The sequence below is a fragment of the Nicotiana sylvestris genome, chromosome 12, assembly GCF_000393655.2.
Source record: "Nicotiana sylvestris chromosome 12, ASM39365v2, whole genome shotgun sequence".
NCBI lineage: Eukaryota > Viridiplantae > Streptophyta > Magnoliopsida > Solanales > Solanaceae > Nicotiana > Nicotiana sylvestris.
In genome coordinates, this window is record NC_091068.1 from 33,805,457 (window position 1) to 33,828,309 (window position 22,853).

General features: G+C 39.1%; 2 long non-coding RNA genes across 2 annotated transcripts; both read right to left on the reverse strand.

Annotated features, from left to right (window-relative positions):
- Positions 1-4,266: 4,266 nt before the first annotated feature.
- On the reverse strand, positions 4,267-11,275 carry LOC104239975 (uncharacterized). Its single transcript, XR_011404289.1, has 2 exons — positions 9,614-11,275; positions 4,267-4,579 (listed from the first exon to the last, which is right to left on the reverse strand). It is a non-coding gene; the product is annotated as an uncharacterized lncRNA (long non-coding RNA).
- A 3,782-nt stretch (positions 11,276-15,057) lies between these two features.
- On the reverse strand, positions 15,058-17,069 carry LOC104239978 (uncharacterized). Its single transcript, XR_011404288.1, has 3 exons — positions 16,653-17,069; positions 15,514-15,616; positions 15,058-15,416 (listed from the first exon to the last, which is right to left on the reverse strand). It is a non-coding gene; the product is annotated as an uncharacterized lncRNA (long non-coding RNA).
- Positions 17,070-22,853: the final 5,784 nt, after the last annotated feature.

Sequence of the window (22,853 nt, forward strand, 5' to 3'; positions counted from 1 at the left end):
GCTCAATCCTCTGAAATAAACCACCAGGTCTCTGATGCTCGTACCTAACCTGCTGACAATTCAAACACCGAGCTACATATGCAACGATATCCTTCTTCATTCTCCGCCACCAATAATGCTACCGCAAATCCTGATACATCTTCGCGGCGCCCAAATGAATAGAGTACCAGGAGCTATGGGCCTGCTCTAAAATCAACTCCCGAAACCCATCCACATTTGGCACACACACTCGACCCTGAAATCTCAAAACTCCATCATCATCTAGGGTAACCTGCTTGGCATCTCCGCGTTGCACCGTGTCTCTAAGGACCCACAAATGGGGATCATCATACTGCCGATCACGGATACGCTCTAATAAAGAAGAACGAGCGATCGTGCAAGCTAATACCCGACTAGGCTTAGAATATCCAACCTCATGAACCAATTGGCCAAGGCCTGAACATCCAAAGCAAGTGGCCTCTCATTGATCGAAATATAAGCAAGACTACCCATACTGGCTGACTTCCTACTCAAGGCATCGGCCACCACATTGGCCCTTCCCGGGTGATATAAGATAGTGATATCATAATCCTTCAACAACTCCAACCACCTCCTCTGCCTCAAATTCAACTCCTTTTGCTTGAACAAATACTAAAGACTCTTGTGATCCATGAACACCTCACATGCCACGCTGTATAGATAATGCCTCCAAATCTTCACTGAGTGAACTATGACTGCCAACTCTAAATCATGAATTGGATAGTTCTTCTCATGAATCTTCAACTGCCGCAAAGCATAGGCAATGACCTTGCCATCCTGCATCAACACTGTACCAAGCCCAATATGAGAAGCATCACAATAAACTGTATAAAGCCCCGAACCTATGGGCAAAACCAACACCGGTGTCGTAGTTAGAGCTATCTTGAGCTTCTGAAAGCTCGCCTCACACTTGTCTAACCATCTGAACTGGGCACCCTTCTGGGTCAACTTGGTCATCGGGGCTGCGATAGATGAAAACCCCTCCACAAACCGGCGATAGTAGCCTGCCAATCCCATGAAACTCCGAATCTCTGTAGCTGATGCTGGTCTAGGCCAGTTCTTGACTGCCTCAATTTTTTTCAGATCAACTTGAATACCCTCTGCGGACACAACATGACCCAGGAATGCAACTGAACTCAACCAGAACTCACACTTCGAGAATTTAGCATATAACTGACTATCCCTCAAGGTCTGAAGAACCACTCTAAGATGCTGCTCGGGCTCCTTCCGGCTGCGGGAATATATCAAAATTTTATCAATAAAGACTAGCACGAACAAATCCAAATAAGGCCTCAACACTCGGTTCATCAAATCCATAAAAGTTGTAGGGGCATTTGTCAACCCAAATGACATAACCAAGAACTCATAATGCCCGTACCGAGTGCGAAAAGCTGTCTTAGGGACATCTGATGCCCTAATCCTCAACTGATGGTAGTCAGATCTTAAGTCAATCTTCGAAAATACCCTAGCACCCTGGAGCTGATCAAACAAATCATCAATCCTCGGCAATGGATACTTATTCTTGATTGTAACCTTGTTCAACTGCTGGTAATCAATACACATTCTCATCGATCCGTCCTTCTTCTTAACAAACAACACCGACGTACCCCAAGGTGAAACACTCGGCCTAATGAAACCCTTCTCAAGCAAGTATTGCAACTGCTCCTTCAACTATTTTAACTCAGGCGGGGCCATACGATACGGTGGGATAGAAATGGGCTGAGTTCCCGAAGCCAAATCAATGCAAAAGTCAATATCCCTGTCGGGTGGCATACCCAGCAGGTCTAAAGGGAATACCTCAGAAAACTCACGAACAACAGGCACGGAATCAAAAGAGGGAACCTCCGCACTAAAATCACGAACATATGCCAAATAGGCCAAGCACCCCTTCTCTACCATGCGCCGAGCCTTCACATAAGAGATAACACTACGGGTAGAATGACTAGGAGTCCCTCTCCACTCTAAACGAGGCATACCTGGTAAAGCTAAGGTCACAGTCTTGGCATGACAGTCCAAGATAGCGTGGTAAGGTGATGACCAGTCCATCCCCAATATAACATCGAAATCGACCATGTCTAAAAGCAACAAATCTACACGAGTCTCAAGACCCCCAATCACCACAATACAAGAATGATGGACTCGATCAACTACAATAGAGTCACCCACCAGTGTAGACACATAAACGGGAACACTCAATGAATCGCTAGGCATAACCAGATACGGTGCAAAATAAGATGACACATACGAGTATGTGGACCCTGGATCAAATAACACTGAAGCATCTCTATCACAAAACCAGAATAGTACCTGTGATAACCGCATCTGAAACCTCAGCCTCGGGCCTGGCTGGAAGAGCATAACATCGGGGCTGGGCCCCACCACCCTGGGCTCTATCTTTGGGACGGCCTGTAGCTGGCTGGCCTCCACCTCTAGCGGCCTGAGCTCCACCTCTAAATCCTCTACCTTCACCTCTAGCACCTCTACCCCGACCCCTAGCTGGCTAGGCGGTCTGTGGAACACCTGGTGCATGGACCATAGCACGGGAACCCTGTTGCTATGATGGAGTACCCACCAACCTCGGAGAAGTCCTCCTGATATGACCATACTCACCACACTCAAAACATCCACCTGAGTGTTGTGGCTGAGGAAACTGAGACTGACCCTGGCGACCCGAATGACCACCCCGAAAACTCTGGAGCGGCGGTGCACTGATAGGAGCTAGTGGTGCACTGTAGGACTACTGATCAGAATACCGCATCTGCAGACCACGGCTACCTGAAGCACCGTGAGAGACCTGAAGAGCTGACTGAAAGGGCCTAGGAGGATGGCCTCTACCATATGAATCTCTGCCTCCAGACGAGGCACCACTGAATCTACCTGAATGACGGGGCCTCTTATCCGACCCATGACCACCTCCCTGCGATAGGACCATCTCCACTCTACGGGCCACATTGGCCGCCTTCTAAAAAGTGATCTCACTCCCAGCCTCCCTAGCCATCTAAAGGCGAATCGGCTAAATAAGACCATCAATAAACCTCCTCACCCTGTCTCTCTCAGTAGGAAGTATGACAAGAGCATAGCGAGCTAAGTCGATGAACCTGGTTTCATACTGGGTAACCGTCATGGAACCCTGCTGGAGGCGCTCGAACTACCTCCGATAAGCCTCTCGCTGAGTAATGGGGAGAAACTTCTCCAAAAATAGCTGTGTGAACTGCTCCCAAGTCAAGGCTAGTGATCCGGCTGGTCTAGCTAAGCAATAATACTTCCACCAAGTCTTGGCGGATCTAGACAAGCGAAATATAGCAAAATCAACCCTATTGGTCTCAACAATACCCATGTTCCTGAGAACCTCGTGGAAACTATCTAGATAATCCTGGGGATCCTCAGCAGATGCACCGCTGCAAGTGGAAGTGAAGAGCTTGGTGAACCTATCCAGCCTCCACAAAGCATCGACAGACATAGCCGCTCCATCACCGGTCTGAGCTACCACACCCGGCTGAACTACTCCAACTGGCTGAACCACTAGAGTCTGAATCTGAGGAGCTACCTACTCCGGAGTGCGAGTAGCAGGAGTCTGGGCTCCTCCTCCAGCCTGAGAGATGGCTGGTGCTACAGGAAGCAAGCCCGATCGGGTGACAATCTCCATGAGTCCCACTAATCGGACAAGATCATCCTGAAGGACTAGGGTAGCAATAAACCCCTATGGGACCTGAGCTGGGCCCACCGGAGCTGCTGGGACCGGAACCTCATCATCAAAGTCAACTTGAGGCTCCGCTACTGGGGCTGCTGCTCGGGGCTGAGCTCTACCCCTACCTCGGCCTCTAGCACGGCCTCGGCCTCGCCTTCTGCCCCTCGTGGGAGCTACTGCTGGGGGCTCGGGCTGTTGAGCGGTAGATAAGGAAGCGCGTGTTCTTGCCATCTGTGAAGGAACATAGTAGAAGTTCAATTAGCATTGAGAAAACAAACCGCACGACGAGAAAGAACAAATGTGAAGTTTTCCTAATTCCGTAGCCTCTAGGGGATAAATATAGACGTCTCCGCACCGATCCCTCAAACTCTACTGAGCTTGTCCATGAATTGTGAGACCAATGTAACCTAGAGCTCTGATACCAACTTGTCACGACCCGGATTTTCCACCCTCGGGAGTCGTGATGTTGTCTACTCATAGAAGTTAGGCAAGCCATGAACTTACAAATCATTAACTCCTTTATTTTAAAACTTCTTACCAATTATATTAACAAGGGAATAAACAGTTAAATAACATCGGAATATGAAATTTAGCGAAAATCTTAAATAAATAGAAAATGAAAATGTCTCAAAGACCATCACGTGCCTCTAACCAGAACCTGGTGTCACAACATCCACGGACTACTAAGAGTACTAAATACAACTGTTTGACAGAAATATAACATTGTTTGTCACGAATACATGAGATAACAGAATATAAAATAAGATAAAGGAGACGTCGGGCCTGCGGACGCTTGCAAGGCTACCTTGGTGTCTCGGTGGACTGAAGGCTGGCTCCCGAGCTACTACTGCTGACCAAAGGCTACTCCGGTATCTGCACAGAGTGCAGAGTGTAGTATCAGCACAACCGACCCCATATGCTGGTAAGTGCCTAGCCTAACCCCGACGAGGTAGTAACGAGGCTAGGACCAGACTCTAGATAAACTTGTGCAGTTATATAATATATGGCAGAAAATAAACAGGAATAAGCAGTTTAAAATGGGAGGGGGGTACATGCTTCAGGGAAACATATCAAGGCCAACAGAAACTTAATAAAATATGAAAGGACAACTCAATATCTACAACAGTGCAATAATAATACTATTGTGCAACCCAATCCCTTACCATTTAACATTGTTGTGACGTGCAACCCGATCCACATATATAACTGTTGCGGCGTGCAACCCGATCCAATATAATATCTGTTGCGGCGTGTAACCTGATCCATATATATATATATATATATAAATGTTGTGGTACGCAACCCGTTCCAAATATATACAATCAACAATAATCATACTTGACTGTCCCGGCAAGGGATCTGCAATAAACTACACCATACCGGCAAGGGAACTCAACAGTACATGAATATACGTCCCGGCAGGGGAGAAACAACTTTAACCAAACTTGTTCCAACATCTAACTATCTCAACTATAACCCAACTATTTTCAACACCTAGCTCAAAGAATCATCAACCTAAGCGTCGGTAATATAAATTAAGAACACAATGCAAGGGAACCTCAACTCAATAATGGCCCGGCAAGGGGGCAACATAATGATCTCTTCTCTTTCTCACTTTTACTTCACAACTCGAGCCAATGCTCTAAGGTTTCTATTATCACTTATAGTTTCACAATTCGTTATACAACTGGAGCCAACGCTCCTCAATGTTCATAGGTCACAATTCTTTCCACAACTTTACACAATAAATAGAAATCTTCACCAAGGCGTGAACAATACAACGAGATCATGAAAATCACAAGATAAGACTCACGGTCATGTTTGACACCAACGTATAGATACTCGTTACTATACGTCGTACTCGACAAGAAGCAAATAGCAAATAGGACACAACTCCTAATCTCTCAAGATAAGGTTAGACCAAACACTTACCTCGATGCCTCGAACACAACTCAAGCTTCAATTATAGCTTTACCCCTCGATTCCTCCGCCAATTCGCTCGTATCTAGCCTCAAGTTACTCAATTACATCAATAAATGCTAAATGAATCAATTTGAATGCATAAAAATGAGTTTTTCAAAGTTTTACCCAAAAAGTCAAAATTGCCCCCCGGGCCCACGTGGTCAAAACCCGAGGTTCGAACCAAAACCCGATTACCCATTTCCCCACGAGCTCAAATATGTAATTTGTTTTGAAATCGGACCTCAAATCGATGTCCAAATCCCCAATTTTTGAAAAACCTAGGTTCTACCCAAAACACCCAATTTTCCCCATGAAAATATTTGATTTTAAGTTGAAATCATGTTAAAAGATGTTAATGATTGAAGAAAACTAGTTAAAAACGACTTATAATTGATTTGTAGAAGAAAGGTTTTTTGAAAAATCGCCTCTTATGTTTTTAGGGTTTTGAAAAATGAAAATAACTGGAAATCCCATCTATTTATACCCCTCTCAGACCCCCTATGCGGACCGCACAAAATGGGCTGCGGCCGCACAGGCCTTCCTGAGGTACTGCAGTCCAGTGCCCTGTGCGGACCGCACGAAATGGACCGCGGCCGCACAGGTCTCCACCGCAGACTGCAAGAAATCGAGTGCGACCGCGAAGGCTTGGCCTTGCTCACCGCGGACCACACAAATCCCACCCCCGGTTGCGGAGTCCCCACCGCGGCCGCGAAGCTTCCACCGCAGACTGCGAGACCTGGCTTCAGAGACCTGCAACTTCTATGAATCTGCAACTTTTTCCTAAGTGTAAAAACATCCTGAAACTCACCCCGAGCCCTCGGGGCTCCAAACCAAATGTCATACTAACTCAAAAATATCATATGGACTTACTCGTGTAATCAAATCATCAAAATAACCTCATGAACATCAAATTAAATCGCGAGATAAATGAAATTTTCTCAAAACTTCTTTAAACATAAATTTTGCAATTCAAGTCCGAATCACGTCACATGACATCTGTTTTTCATCAAATTCCACATAAATGTCTTAAATCATATATAAGACCTGTACCGGACACCGGAACCAAAATACGGGCCTGATACCCTCATGTTCTAATCAAATTTTATTTCAAATTTCCTTAAACAATTTCAGAAAATAATTTTCTTTGAAAATTCATTTCTCGGGCTCGGGACCTCGGAATTCGATTTCGGGCATATGCCAAGTCCCATATTTTCCTACGGACCCTCCGGGACCGTCAAATCACGGGTCCGAGTCCGTTTACCCAAAACATTGACCGAAGTCAAATTAGCTCATTCTATAATCAAAACTTATCGTTTTCACAAATTATCATATTTAAGCTTTCCGGCTACGCGCCCGGACTGCGCACACAAATGGAGGTGAATCTAAATGAGGTTTTCAAGGCCTCGAAATACGAGGTTTCGTTTTAAACAAGTGATGATCAGTTATAAAATAAAAGCAATTAAGTAAAACATAAGTAATAAGAGATAGAACGAAGGAAGAACTCTTTTCTTCTTTCACTTTGGTGTGTCTTTATCCATTAGATAAAAGGCTATTTATAAGCCTAAAAATTAAAACTTTCTATTCACAAATAGTAAGAGTATTAGAAATACTCAACATCAAACAGCGAGAGAAATGAATGTCCACAGCAAGGGCATCCATTCCTTAAACTATTCATAACAAAAGGCATATACTATGGACCGGAAGTAGTACGCAAAAAGGCTATAATATACAAACAAAACATATAAAATGACAAACGTAATATGAAGCTATTTAAGTTCACCAATCACCAAACACTTGCTATTCGGCAAAAACTTACTTGCACCCCACGTTTATAGCATCAAATTAATAAAATCATGAGTTAATTTATTACTTTTATGGCTAATTAATGCATATTATTACTTTATTAAATAATTTAATCATAGTAAATTTACTTGATGTGATATAAATATATTTACCCTAGCTATACCCTTAAGAAATATATGACAAATTATAGAAGGTGCTTACGAGCTACGTAAGAATTACTACAATTTGGACAATAACTAAGACCCAAAAGTTAAATCACAAGAAGAGTGAATATTCACATCCACCGTGTGAGACAACTCAACAGACTCTAAGAATAAACTTCCCTTCAAATTAATCGTCTTGTGCAAATCGGTTTGGAATCGTGACGAAAGAATCCATCGTTTTTGTTGAACAAAGGTACCTGAAGAAGGAGAAGATCCATAGCCGGGTTGTTTTTTTCTGAAAAGACAAAAAACTCCTCTAGTTAAAGTGCTGCTAGCGTCTTTGTTATGGAAAACAAAAGCTAGGGATATAGAATGCCTTTTTAGGTGTTTCTGAGGTCATAAATCTAAAATTCCTTTCAATTGATTAGAGGATTGGGTTTCATGTTCTTATGCCTTGTACTGTTCAATAATTGCTGACTCATTCAATTCCAGAGAAGATATAAAAAATGGTACATTCTCTGGCTTTCACATCTCCAGCAACCCTTATCCGAAATGGCATTATTAATCCAAAAATCGGGGCTTTAACTAGGGCAAATGAGGCATCTATTTCAAGACCATTATTCAGAATTCAGGCTGTGCAAGATAATGGCGGAGGGCCTCGGCGGCTAGTTGATATAATCCGTGTCGTGCCTGAGATTTCAAGAAATTATTTTAAAAGCCCATCAAGGAGGGCACTATTTGGAGGTATATCATTGCTGGGTGGATTTTATGTGGCTCAGACAATTTCCCTATCTTTTGGTGCTTTAGGAGTCAATGATGTCATTGCTGCTGTAGTGTGCGTCTTAATTACCGAGTATGTGACGCGCTTCTATTACAGTCGGCCTAAAGTGACTTTTCCTATTGCTCTTTTGAACAACTTCAAGATGGGTTTTACTTATGGTCTGTTCATTGATGCTTTCAAACTTGCCAGCTGAACTAATTGCCTCAGTTTTGTAGCAGTAAGTAAATTTTTACCGTGTAGTTTCCTCCTATTAAATTTTTACCCTGTAGTTTCCTCCTATTGTTGTATATCTCTTATAAAAGATCAACTCTCTTACTGATGGAAGTTAAAGCATTATGTAATGTCGCCATTTTAAAGCGATGCCTGATTAGCAGATCCAAGATTTAAACTTAAACTTTATGGGCTTGCAATGTCAGCAAACCCACCGACTGTTTGAGTTACAGGGTCTAGTAGATTTCATAATACATATACAGGGTCTGGCCAAAGCAGTTTTGCCAAACCCGCAACTTCTATAGTGCATCCATCCCAGCCCTAATGGCTAATTGTGCTCCAATTACTGCAAAATAGTTCTACAACAACATCCTTTTCTTTTTGCTAATCAGCATCTGTTAAGAAAAAGATTTTAGGAAAAAAGTAACAGAGCCGGGTCTTGTGGAATCTACTGGTCAGTAGATAGGGTCCGACAAGATTTTGCTGAACTTGTGGTCTTTCTCAGAGTGTACTGCATTGTTTGAGAAGCTGGAAGAACCTGCTTTCGATGTCCATTTGTTGTGTTAGTCTCACCCTCTGGAATTTCGTTTCCTACGGAATAAAAACAGGTCCGAAACCTCAAGGCTTGACAATTTGGAAAAGAGGGCCATAGAACCTTTATTTCTTAGAGTCAAAACTTGAATCCTGTTCAAGAAACCAACCACAATGGTAGTTACCCATTGAAGCTGTTATAATCTAGTTTGCCGCTGCCTCGTCGTCATAAATTAACCAACTCTTTTGGCAAATCCTCCATAAGTGTTATTAAAAGCGAGCGCTTCTCGCTTAAAGCGCAGAAGCGAGGCGAGGGGTCTAGGCTTTTCTGCCCTGAAGCGCAGCCTGTAAATAAGCGCACGCTTCAAGTAAAAAAGCGAGAAGCCAGGCGATGGAAAAAAAGCGAGAAAAGCTCGCTTAAGCGAGATCCAGCGGCTGCCTAGGGTTTTAAAAAAAAAAAAATGCAAATACACTTACGACATTTCTTCCAAACACATCTGCTTCTCTGCTGCGACGACTCTCTTCTTCTCTCAACTGCTGCATGCCTTGAGTTCTTGTCTTCTCTCAGGTAAGTTTCTCTTCTTCTCCTTCTTCTCTTTCTTCTCTTCCCTTCCTCTTCTGATTTTCTCTGCTACTGTTCGACTCCTCTCAGCTTTTCTCTTCTTCCTTTCTATTTTTTTCAGTTCTTTCTTTTCTATCCTGCCTTTTTTTTAGGGTTCTGCTGTCTTTTTTTAGAAAAAAATTTGCTGTTCACTGTTCGACTCCTCTCCTCTTTTTTCTTCTTCTATTTCTCTTCTTCTTTTCTAATTTTTTCAGTTCTCTGTTCTGCCCTGTTTTCTATTAAAAGCGAGTGCTCTGTTTTTTTTTTTTAATTTCTGCTGTTCACTATGCTTCTGCTCTGTTTTTTCTGCTGTTCACTGTTCTGCCCTGTTTTAACAATTCTGCTCTTTTTTTTTTTGGCTGTTGAAGAATAGGATGTTGCTCCTTTTGTGATTTGATTTTGCATTTGCTTAATATGTTATGACTTTTGAGGATTATTGACTATCTATTATTTACTTCTTAATTTAAGAATTGAAACATTTGCTTAATATGTTATTTTTATTGAGTTCTTGGTCATTTATCTTTGCCCATTTAATATTTTTTTTTATTTATGTATTAAATTGCGCTTCACATGAAAAAAGTGCGCGCTTCGTTTCATGCTTCTCGCTTCGGTGAAGCGAGGCCTCCTCGCTTTTTTCCGCTTCTCGCTCTCCAAAACACTGCCCTCATGCAAAAAGTTGCCACTCGTATCATGAGAAACAAGAAAAGAGAGATTTCCTAATTCTTAAGAAATTGTACCTCTAAGACCCATCACCCATGTTCGAAACATCTATTTCACTCGCTCTCTTGTGGCAAGCACTGCAGTGATTCCAAACCAGTGGAAAACTGGAATAGAAGTAGACCAATTGTTTGCCAAGACACCTTGAGGGTCTGAAGTGATTTGAGCCTTCAGGGTAAGAGGGGCGAATTGATCAGTGGTGATAGTGGTTGCTGCCATGGCTAAGCGAACCAGTTGGCCAAAGACCAACGGTTCAAGAAAAAAGAGGTGCATGGTTCTCAGTGAGCATATCCTGGTTTTTGAGTTATGGGATTAATGAAGATACCAATAACATACTGAACCACAAAGAGAGTGAAGCTTTTGTATGTGCAAAGTGTGATTATAGGAACTGTCATGCTGTCTTTGTCATTTAGAAAACAAATTTGTGCTGCAAGTGACAAACTATTGAAAATTGAAATAAACTTACTTTCTATCTGTTAAGACTTAAGAGTCAATATTGGAGGATAAACAAACAAAGGTATGAAACCTAAGCCAAAGTAATGTAGAAATGAATCCAAAGTTGTTTCTAAATTCTTATCCTTGTTATTGACTGCTACTTGGTCCAGTCAATGTTGGAATTTTACTGGAAATTGCTTTCTTATTGGAGTCACTGGATTTTAGTTGCCAAGTGATTGGGCGGGTGATCTAAGTACTTGTGAAAGGAGTTTTCAGTCTTTTAGTTTTTTCCACCAATTTCAATTATTTGGATTTTAAGTCTCAATATCAATTGTGACTTGTGAGCGAGTGAAAAATCTGGACCGTATTTGTGCTTTCAATCTGCAGTCAAGCTGTTAAGTGTAACAACTCCATTCAACTTGGTAACGAAAAGAGCCTATTGCTTGTAGTTCAACATTTTAAACTGCTCCTCATCGACTCTTGAAGCTGATTCTACATAATAATGATCATCAATATTATACAAGGCATTCTTCCATGCCAACTTCAGTACACACTTATATTTTAAAGGACACACACACACACCCCTTAAACACGCACAAGAGAAAAGCACAATAAACAAGAAAAGTCCAAATCTCGAACCAAATGTTGGTTGTCATCTCAATTGGTGTCAGTGTCACCCAGTAGGAAAAGGCGGCACTACCTTGTCAAAATGTTAAAGGAGATCAAACTTGAGTTGGCTCATTCATTATGGATACGAATGCAAAAATATACTAATTCTAACTGAGACTTGAGTTATTTTCATAATTTTCCTTTGATAAATGAAACTCTTAATTTCTTGAACTTTAAATTTCTTTCTTAGTTTCATTGGACCTTTATTTTCCTTTTGTTTTGCCTTCTTAAATTAAGACATCTTATTTCTACATTTACAAATGGCATAGACAAGAAAATAATCATTTTATCCAGATGACATGAGAATATTGATGAAAAAGCTGGATACTTATCATCACATAAACCTTGCTACATCATTTGCGAAGAAATTCCAGCTTGATCTTCTTGATATTTGCCAGGATATCTTTCATGTTCAACCTCTCGTTAGGAGATTCAGTTGTGCAATTCAAAGCCAACTCCAAAATAGAGGACACACAATGCAACTTTTTCTTGAAATCAATGTCTTCTGGATCCAATAAGGTGGCATCAATAATATCCTCTGGTGTTGCAGGTATTGAATTACAGACCCAACTCCTCATGCTCAAATTTTCTTGAAACATTTCATCATATGGCTTTTTTCTTGTGAATGTTTCCATGAGCATTATGCCATAGCTATACACATCACATTTTCTAGAAACTAATCCTATTGATCCGTACTCTGATCCAATGTTACTACAGTGAATTAGTTTCTTAACAAACTAAATAAATAACGAAAGTAATATCTTTGTATTTGGAAGATATTAAAAAAAAGCTAAATCTATCTTGAGTAGATAATTTTTTTTAAAAAAAACTGAAGGTAGAATGGGAATGAACCAAGAGTAAGACAATCAAATGAAACGAAAAACTTCAAGTTTTTTTTAATTGTCGTAGATGCATGAATATAGAGTTTGACATTGTCATATTTCCACGCTCTCAATACCCCTTGTTTCATGCAAAATCTGTGATATGTTACATTAAAACTAGCAAATAAGATATTTGTGTTTGGCAAGCCAAAAAAACTGTTTAAAAGTCTTGTACTTTAGCCAAAAAAAAGCCAAAAGCGATAAGTTGGGCATATGTTAATTAGTACTATGTTATTTCAATAAATAAATTATATTCGTTTGAGATAATTTTATCTATTCAATTTATAACTTAAACATGAATTGAAGGATATAATAATTTGTATTGGCAATGAAAAGTCTTGCAATAATCTATTGTTTGATATTAACATCTTTAATGGCATTTTGGTCATTTTAGTAGAAAAAAAAATGTTGATAAGCACTTTTTTAACAAACACATAATTGTTTATTTCATTCTCAACACTTCTATCTAACCGCATAATTTCTTGTTCATAAAATCAGTTTCAACACTTAAAAAATATTTTCTGCACTTGGTGCTTAAAAGCTACATTCCTATTTTAGCTAAGCCAAATGGGCTCTATATTTCGATGTTTTCAATACCATTTTTTTCATGAATCTGTGATATTTTACATAAAACTAGAAAACAAAAGATTGCGTACTATTTGATACATTAGCACTTTATATTCGATAATAAAAGACCAAAAAAGAAAGTTACCTGGTGCAATATAGCCCATCGTTGCAAGTGTGTTAGTATGAGCAATAGATTCCCCTTCTCCTAATAACTTGGTCAGGCCAAAGTCACTCACATGTCCAACCAGCCTTTCGTCTAGCAAGACGTTACTAGGCTTCAAGTCGCCATGTACAACGACTGTTGCATAACCATGATGGTGATATTCCAAAGCTGATGCAACATCGATCATTATGTCTAATCTTTGGATCATATTCAAGTAGTAATCATCAGAATGTAACCATTGCTCTAGACTTCCATTGGCATGTACTCTAGAAGTAATGCTTTAAAATCTATGTTAGTACAATTGCTGATAACTTTGGTAAGATTTCTATGGCGAAGGTTGCGTAAAACTTCACATTCTATATCAAAACTCTTGAATGCACCTTCAATCTGTAAATTAAACACTTTGATTGCCAAAACCATCCCATTTGCAAAGATGCCCTTGTAAACATAACCGAAACCTCCATGGCCTAGCAAGTTGCATTGGTCGAACCCCTGAGTTGCCCTTTCGATTTCAATGTATGAAATCCTGGCTAGTATCATTGTTGCAGGTAAGGATTCGGGTGGAGTTGGAACCTTTCTTTTTCCGCATCTCTTTAACATGAACACAACGATTGAGCCAAGTCCCATCAATGAAACTGCCAATGTGACAAGTACAATCAAAAGCACTTCGCTTCTCCTTGACTGATGAAAAGTCCTAGTCTTACAAGGTTGAAAAAGGAAACCACCACATAACCCTTCATTTCCCATAAAAGATTGAGAGGTGAAGTTGAGAAAAGGTCCTTTACTTGGGATTTCACCTTCTAATCTATTGAATGATACATTGAAATCCGTCAGACACCGAAGTGCCTCTAATGATTTTGGAATCATACCTGAAAGAATGTTATTGGATAGATCCGCTGATTCCAAACTTATCATTTTTCCGAGTGACTCAGGAATAGATCTTTGCAACTCATTGAAAGCCAAAGAAAGATTAATTAGTTTCTGCAAGTCTCCGACCGTGGTTGGAATACTTCCTAAAAGGTGATTCCTCGACAAATCTACTACTGTTATGGCATCCAAATTTCCGAAATCTGGAGGTAAAGAACCAACCAAAGAATTATTGGACAAGTCAAGCCGTACAAGATCTTTGAGGCTCCATAGACTCATGGGTATGTTAGTGAGCCTATTTGAATTTAGGTAAATATTTCTCAAAGAGGTAGTATCGCCAATGCAATATGGTATTGGACCCGATATTTGATTATAAGACAAATCAACCAAGCCCAACTCCGGCAATTTGCAATGGCAGTCTGGTAAGGGTCCACTTAACCTGTTCTGGTAAAGATAGAACCCTTGAAGATTATGTAAATCACATACTGATCTTGGCACTGATCCAGTCAAGTCATTGCGGGATATGGAAAAAGTGTTTAAGTTACTTAAATTCCCAATTCCTAATGGTATCTGTCCCCTAATTTCAGTTTCACCTAAACCAAATAGTTCAAGAGAAGTGGAGAGATTGCCAATGGAATCTGGAAGAACACCATTAAGAGGATTATCCGATATCGCTAACACTTTCAAAGATCCGCAGTTCGCCAAAGAAGTTAATATACTTAGGTGCGGAGATAATAAGTTGTTTTCGAACAACGTCAAACGTTCAAGCTGTCTCAAATCCCCCAAAGAGTTAGGAATCGGGCCACTGAATTTGTTGTTGTTCAGATATAATTCCTTTAGATTTGAAGAATTGGAGATTGAGTTGGGTATAACTCCATCTATGTTGTTCACACCAAGATTCAGATAATGTAGATTTGTTTGCCAGTAGCTTGAAGCAGATGGAAGACTGCCCGAAATGTTATCAAATCCAAGTGACATTCTAGCGTAGAGATATTGAAGAGCTCTTCCGGTATGGAACAACTTAGTTTATTAACTCCAAGATCAAGTACCTCCAATTTGTGAAGGTTCCCACTCTCTCTGGGTAGGGAACCACTTAGTTTATTATGTTGAAGAATAAGTCCCTCCAATTTGTGAAGGCTCCCAATCTCTCTGGGTATTACTCCACCGATGTTATTTCCAAAAGATTCAAAAACTGTAGATTTGTTGGCCAGTAACCGAAAGCTAATGGAAGACTACCCGAAAGATTATTCGTAGAAAGTGACACCCTTCTTAGCGTAGAGATATTGAAGAGCTCTTCCGGTATGGAACCACTTAATTCATTAAATTGCAAATAAAGTTTCTCCAACTTGTGTAGTTTCCCAATCTCTTTGGGTATAACACCTGCAAAATTAATGTTATTTTTAATTTTGTTTCCACTAAACCATTCAGAAAGAGTATATCTGGATGGCCAAACAACAACACATTGCTCGAAACTTACCTGTTAAATTGTTGGTCTTGAAATTAAGTATCCATAGCGATGTCATGTTCCGTATGCTGCGCGGTATTGAACCCACGATGCCGTTGTTCTCCAGTTGCAATTGCTGCAAATTTCGTAAATTACCAATCTTTGCTGGAATTATGCCTGAAACTATTTTTACACAAAGCAACCAACTTGAAGTATTTAGCTTCTTGTCTGCGTATGTTGATGCTCAAATGTTAGTTCTCAGATGAAAACTTTGAAACATGCCCATACTAGAAGGCTTTTGAATATGGATAAGCTTTACTTTGCCTTGCTACCTTAGATTTTACCTATTTACACTTTTTGTCGAGTGTAGTTTTCTTTTTCACAATTTCTTGTAAATCAAGGACTCTTCTCTCATATACATGTAATAGGGTTGGGATCAGCTCCCGTACAATTTGCTCCAGCAATTGTTAATGGAGTGTTTGATTAGTGCCACGTGTCATTAACCATTTAAATTGCATAAATTGCTTCCAGCTAATTTATAATGGAATACCAAATATATCTCAACTCCATAAGCTGCCTCAATTTTTCTTTTTCATTAACTTTTGGATGAACGTCATCTACTCATCTTCAATACCCATTTTGAAAAACGAGAGCTTCAGTTTTCCAGAATAAAGTTGATCACCATTTTACTCAAATGTAGCCTCACTTTGTGCCAAAACATCCCCATATTACCCTCTTCATATCTCAAGTTTTGGGATTTGAGATTTGAGATTTGTAGGCAAAATTTATGGCCAAACATGTGTTTGCCAAATAAAACCCAAATTTATTTTGGCAAAATCTATGGTCAAACGGGTCCTTTGTTGTTGTATTGAAAAAGGTGTTCCCATAGTGGTTATTTTGAAAATAATTCTATTTTTCCCTGAAGTTATTTTTAAAGGATGAAGGTTCATCCAACCAAACATCATGTACGTCCAATCGCCTACCTAGGATTGTTAATAGAGCAGGGCTGGGGCTATTATTATGAGGGCAGAGCAACACGACTTCTTGAATTAAAATGCAATGTTACTCCTATGTATTAACGTCACAATTTTCTATAAATAATGTATTTATGAATGCTAAAAAAGCATGCTAAATGCAAATTGAGAAAAGTACTACTCCTATCAAGTATGTACCTTGCAAGTGGTTTCCCCCAAGGTTTAAGAGCTGAAGCCCCTCCAAGTTTACAATTTCTGGTGGAATTATCCCATTGAAGTTATTGTATGATAATGACAACTCATACAGTTGTGTGCAGTTAGACAAACTAGCTGGAATGTGACCACTCAACTGGTTGGAAATTATTGTAATGCTCTTGATTTTTATATCTGCAGGAAGACTCCCTGATAATTGATTATATGTGAGAGCTAAAGTCTCCAACGAGGAGATGTTGAAGATGGAGAATGAGATAGAGCCAGTAAGGTTGTTTCTGACTAAAACCAGCTCCTTTAAACTCAGAAGATTGCCAATATCTTTGGGAAAACTGCCTTGAAGATGATTATTACTAACACTGAGAGTTTCTAACTTGGACAGGTTAGAAATAGAAGCAGGAGGTATAGCAGTGAAACCGTTGTTATCAAGAATTAAGATTTGAAGCTCAGAAAAGAAATGTAAATTATTGTATCTCGGATCAATCGACGTAAACGAGACAAATCTTGAGGGATGTCTCCAAGAAAATTATTTTTGCTCGCATCGAGAGAAACGAGAATCGAGAGGTTTCCCAACTGTGGCGGAATGGTTCCAACAATGTCCATGTTTGATATATCTATGATGGCGAGAGCCGCAAGTGACTCCAATCCAGTCACAAACTGAAGATTGAGAAGACCAATTTTGAGTTAAGGGATGAGAAGAGTTTAGAGTAACTCTGGCTTTTAAGGCAAGAAGAGCTGATTGATCTGTGCTTATGTTTGTGGCTATGCATGCAACTAACAAGTAGAGTAATTGCAAGATAACAGAAAGAATAAAAGAGTTGGCTTTTTTCATGGATACAACTGATATTTGTAGTATATAATTAAAATTGCATATAAAATAAGGAATGAACGAAGTGGTCAGCTATAAATAGAGATAATCTTGAAGCTCAATCCCTTCATGTTATCCAATAGCATACTCGTCTTGGTCCACAAAATATCACTTTGTTTATTAAATTTATTAACACATAGTGACTTAAAAAATCAAGATGAAGAATATTAATAATCAAGTTTGATCAAGAAGAGCAAGCTGATCGGTGGGTTACTATGTAAGATATTGCAGCAACAAATTTTTACAGGTGCACACTTTGGTGAATGGTGATAATTTACCTTTTGAAGCAAGTGGAGATAAAGTTTCCATTTTTCTTCAATATTAGTTAAAAAGTGCACGGTATATTAGTGAATATAAAAATAATTTTTTAATAACATAAGTTTAGATAGAAGAGATAAATTTTTCTTTGCTCGGTGCCAAGACTTCATTCCCCTACTAACACATTGTACAAAAAAGAAATAGAATTATAAAATAAGTTGATACCATAGAAATTGATTTAAAGGAAAAGAAAAATGTTTTTTTTTGGATTGAGTGTCACCCCTATCAAGAAGGAAGATACGTGTTCAATTCAATTTTAATATTGGCTAGTCTTAGTGTACGCGCTTTACGTGTTCTATATCAAATGAATAAATAATTTTCACGAGTCACATTAATATTATTAAATAATATATTTAAGTTATAAAATAAATTAAATATATAAATTTCTGAAAATGATGAATGTTGATCCATTTAGTTAATTCTACAAAGGAAAAAATCCTGCTCCACATATTAATATTGAGTCTTTTGGTCGTTGAGAGACTTGAAAATGAAAGGCTGACCATATAGCTCCTAGAATAAAATGGCAATAAGTCTAAAAATGACAAATGTTCTATTAATATTTTACAACAAATAAATTAAAAATAAGAAAATATAGGGAGTTGTTATTTATTGAAATAAATGTAAAAATAAAGAAAATAATTAATGTCAACTCATAAGTACATTTATTTTTTACTATTTCATTCTTATTGCTTCAAGTTTGTATTTTAATTACCAATTTAACTTTAATTAATCTATATTATAGAAAGATTTTGCTCTATTTTCAGTAATTAAAAATTAGTACAAGATTCAAAAATTAAAATATTTGAGAAGTATCTTATTATGTTATTATAAATCAGTACAAGATTTAGAAATTAAAATATTTCAAAAGTATTTGCTATTTTATCTGTAGTAGAGTTGATTTAACTACCCGACCATTAAAAATATAAGTAATTATATTTATATATTATAAAAATTGGTAATCTAACTATTATACAATAGAAGTACCTCAAAGGTATTTGATCACACCTCGAAATTTTACCTTTACTTTTTTGTAAAATTTGTAGTCTTAAATATACCATAATATTTTTGAGGCTATAAAATAAATTAATTATTTTTGAAGAGTAAAATGAAATATTTAAGGTTACATTAATTTTTAAATATGAAGGTATCAATCCGTTTGCAACAGACTAAAAAAGTCTCATAAAAATAAACTGCATTTATCATGAAAAAATAACGAAGAGTTTCAATTGGCTTTTATGGGTCCTTCACGAGACTTCATGTTTTTGCTTAGTTAAGCTATTTATAAATGTGAAAGGACGAAGATGGAAAGTTGAACAAATAACAGATTTACGGCAGTTCCCTTGTGACTCTTTATCAATAATGTTCTTATGTTAGTTGAAGAGTTTCTGAAAAATGATCTCAATAATTTTTTTTTTCTCCGGAATAAAACAAAAATGCATTGAATTAGCATTAAATTAATTTGAACGCAAAAGAAGCTCTTTTATTCCCCTCCAAAGTTCACTTCGACTAGAAATTACGCCATTATTGGTGGAGAAGGACGAAGAATGATATAATTGTATATGTAGCTCGGTGTTTAAATTGTCAGTAAGTTAATTACGAGCATCAGAGACCCGATGATTTGCTTCAGAATTTAGAGACTTCTGAGTGAAAGTTAGAGCATATCAATATGGATTTTGTTGCTGGGCTCCCACGGACTCAGAGGAAGTTCAATGCGGTATGGGTCATTGTGGGCAGGCTGACCAAGTCAGCGCATTTTATTCTTGTGGCAGTTACATATTCTTTAGAGCGGTTCGTTGAGATTTACATCCGTGAGATCGTCTGCCTTCACGGTGTGCCCGTGTCTATCATTTCTGATCGAGCTGCGCAGTTCACCTCGTACTTCTGGAGGGCAGTACAACATGAGTTGGGCACGCAGGTGGAGTTGGGCACATCATTTCATCCCAGACGGACAGTCCGAGCGCACTATTCAGATATTGGAGGACATGCTTTCGTGCTTGTGTTATGAATTTCGGGGGTTCTTGGGATCAATTCTTACCACTTGCAGAGTTTGCCTACAACAACAGCTACCAGTCGAGCATCCAAATAGCTCCCTATGAGGTATTATATGGGAGGCAGTGTCGTTCGCCAGTTGGATGGTTCAAGCCGGGGGAGGTTCGATTGTTTGGTACAGATTTGGTACAGGATGTCTTGGACAAGGTCAAGATCATTCAGGTTCGACTACGCATAGCTCGGTCTAGGCAGAAGAGTTATGCCGACCGTAGAGTTCGTGATGTTGCATTCATGGTCGGAGAGAAGGTATTGCTCCGGGTTTCACCCATGAAGGATGTGATGATGTTTGGGAAGAAGGGCAAGTTGAGCCCTAGGTATATCGGACCCTTCAAGATTCTTCAGAAAGTGGGTGAGGTGGCCTACAAGCTTGCATTTCCACCTAGCTTATCAGTAGTCCATCCTGTGTTCCATATGTCCATGCTCCGGAAGTATCACGGTGATCTGTCCCATATGTTAGATTTCAGCTCAGTCCAATTGGACAGGGATTGACTTATGAAGAGGAGCCGGTGGCTATTCTAGCTCGGCAGGTTCGATAGTTGAGGTCAAAGAGTTATCCTTCAGTTCGAGTGCAGTGTAGAGGTCAGCCACCTAGGAGTCCGAGTCAGACATGCGAAGTAGATATTCACACCTTTTCACCAGTCTAGGTACTTTTCTATGTCCGTTCGAGGATGAACGATTATTTTAGAGGTGGAGAATGTGATGACCTAATAGGTCATCTAGAGTTTAAACCTTTAATTCTGTGTTTTGAAACCTAAAATAGCTCCTTTTAATCTTTCTCGTTTTGCGTGCACAATCCGTGTCTTTTCCGGAAGGCTCTTATGTGAAAGATTGATTAAAATGTGAATTCGTGCCTTAAAAATTCATTTGAGTTGACTTTGTCAATGTTTTGAGCAAACGATCCGGATCTATATTTTGACGGTCCCGATGGGTCTGTATCGTGATTTGGGATTTAGGCGTATGCCCGGAATCAAATTCGAAAATCCCTAGCTCGAGTTATAGCATTTTGTCGAAAATTTGAAGTTTAAAGGTTTAAAAACTTTATAAATTTGACCGGTGTTTACTTTTTTGATACTGGATCCGGATTTTAGTTCTGGAACTTGGTATAGGTCCATTACTATATTTATGACTTGTTTGAAAATGTTGGTGCAAAAAGAAAGTGATTTGATATGATTCTGACGTCCGGTTGTTAAAATGAAAGTTCTTAAGTTTTATTGAAAATTTCATTCGTTTTGGTGTCCGATTCGTATAATATTTTTGGACTTGTGTGCATGTTTGGTTTGGAGCCCCGAAGGATCAGGTGAGTTTTGGATAGCCTACAGACCCTTTGAACTTAGAAAAATCTGATTTTTGAGCTTCAGCTGTCATTTGGTGTGTTGTGCTTCGCGATCGTGAAGGGGAATCTGGGATTGGGGAGGATTTTGTTCTAGGCGAACGCAAGACCTTGGTCGCAAACGCGGAGCATTGGGGGGGGGGGTCTGCTCTTCGCGATCGCGTAGTATTAGATAGGCTGGGATGGGGGTTAAGGTTACTCTACCCAAATGCGAGCCTAGGCTCGCGAACGCAGAGGTGAGGCGGGTTGAACCTTCGCGAACGTGTAGAGATACTCGCGATCGCGTAAGCCATCAGAGCAATGCCCTTCGCGAACCTCACGAACACGATGAACATTTGACGCCTAGTGATTTAAAAGTTTCAAAACGGTATTTCTCCCATTTTTTCATAAACCTTCCATTAGAGCTCGACCTAGAGGCGATTTTTAAGGGGAAACTCATCACCAATTCATAGGTTTGTACACTTTAACTCATTTCTTCCATTTTTAACATCACTCATTAATTTCTAGCTATAATCTTTATTCTTCCATCGTAGAAAACTAGGGATTTAGGAAGAATTGGGGTTTTTGTTCTTTCGTGCCATTATTGTTGTTCCATGGTGAGATTGAGAGTAAAAGCATGATGGGTGATGTCGTGCAGTCTTTATTCATTATGTTATCCGTTTCCATTGGTTGGTAATTTACTTGACGGTTTTATGTTGTTATTTCTGTTATAGCTATCGTATCATGTTCCCTTCGCTTGCCCCCCTCCCAATAGTACATGTTTAATCTTTATTGGTGTTATGTTGTACGTATATTTTCGTTTGCACATGTTTAATTACGTGAGTGTCCTGTCATAGCCTCGTCACTACCTCGTCGAGGTTAGGCTCGACAATTACGGAGTACATTGGGTCGGTTGTACTCATACTACATTCTGCACTTCTTGTGCAGATTTTGGTACTGATCCCAACTGTACGTAAGGTGCATCAGCTCGGATTGACATATTTGGAGACTCGAGGTAAATCTGTTGGCGTCCGCATACCTTGAAGTCCCCTTCCTCTTTCCTTATTTACTGTTCATTTCATTTGAGACAATTATACTTACTTCAGACTTTATTTGTAGCACTTCTAGAAATTCGTGCACTTGTGACTCCAAATCCGGATTGTACTTAGATATTTTTGAGTATTATGCCACTTTGCACTTCGTTTTAGTTTCATTTCAGTTCAATTGGTTTAATTATTTGAGTTGTTTAAAAACTGGCTTAAGAATTTCCCTAACGTTGGCTTGCCAAGCAAATGAAATGTTAGGCGCCATCATGATCCCGAAGGTGAGAATTCTGGATCGTGACATATTTATGTCTAAGCAAACTATTGATCGATGAAAAAAATTAATGGCCAATGGACCAATCTCACATAGAATACTCATAGCATTTATAGGTTAAATACTGATTTGAATAACGAACAAAGCAAACTACTTTCTCTTTCTTTAATTATTTCTTTATTTTTTTTATATCATAATTGTTCACCTAAAATTTAGCAAGATAATACAATTTTTTGAGATAAAAAGACGCATGGTATAAAATTTATATATAAGGTTAAACATGTAATAATTTGGTGTTATTTAATTATACTTTAATTTAAATTCATAT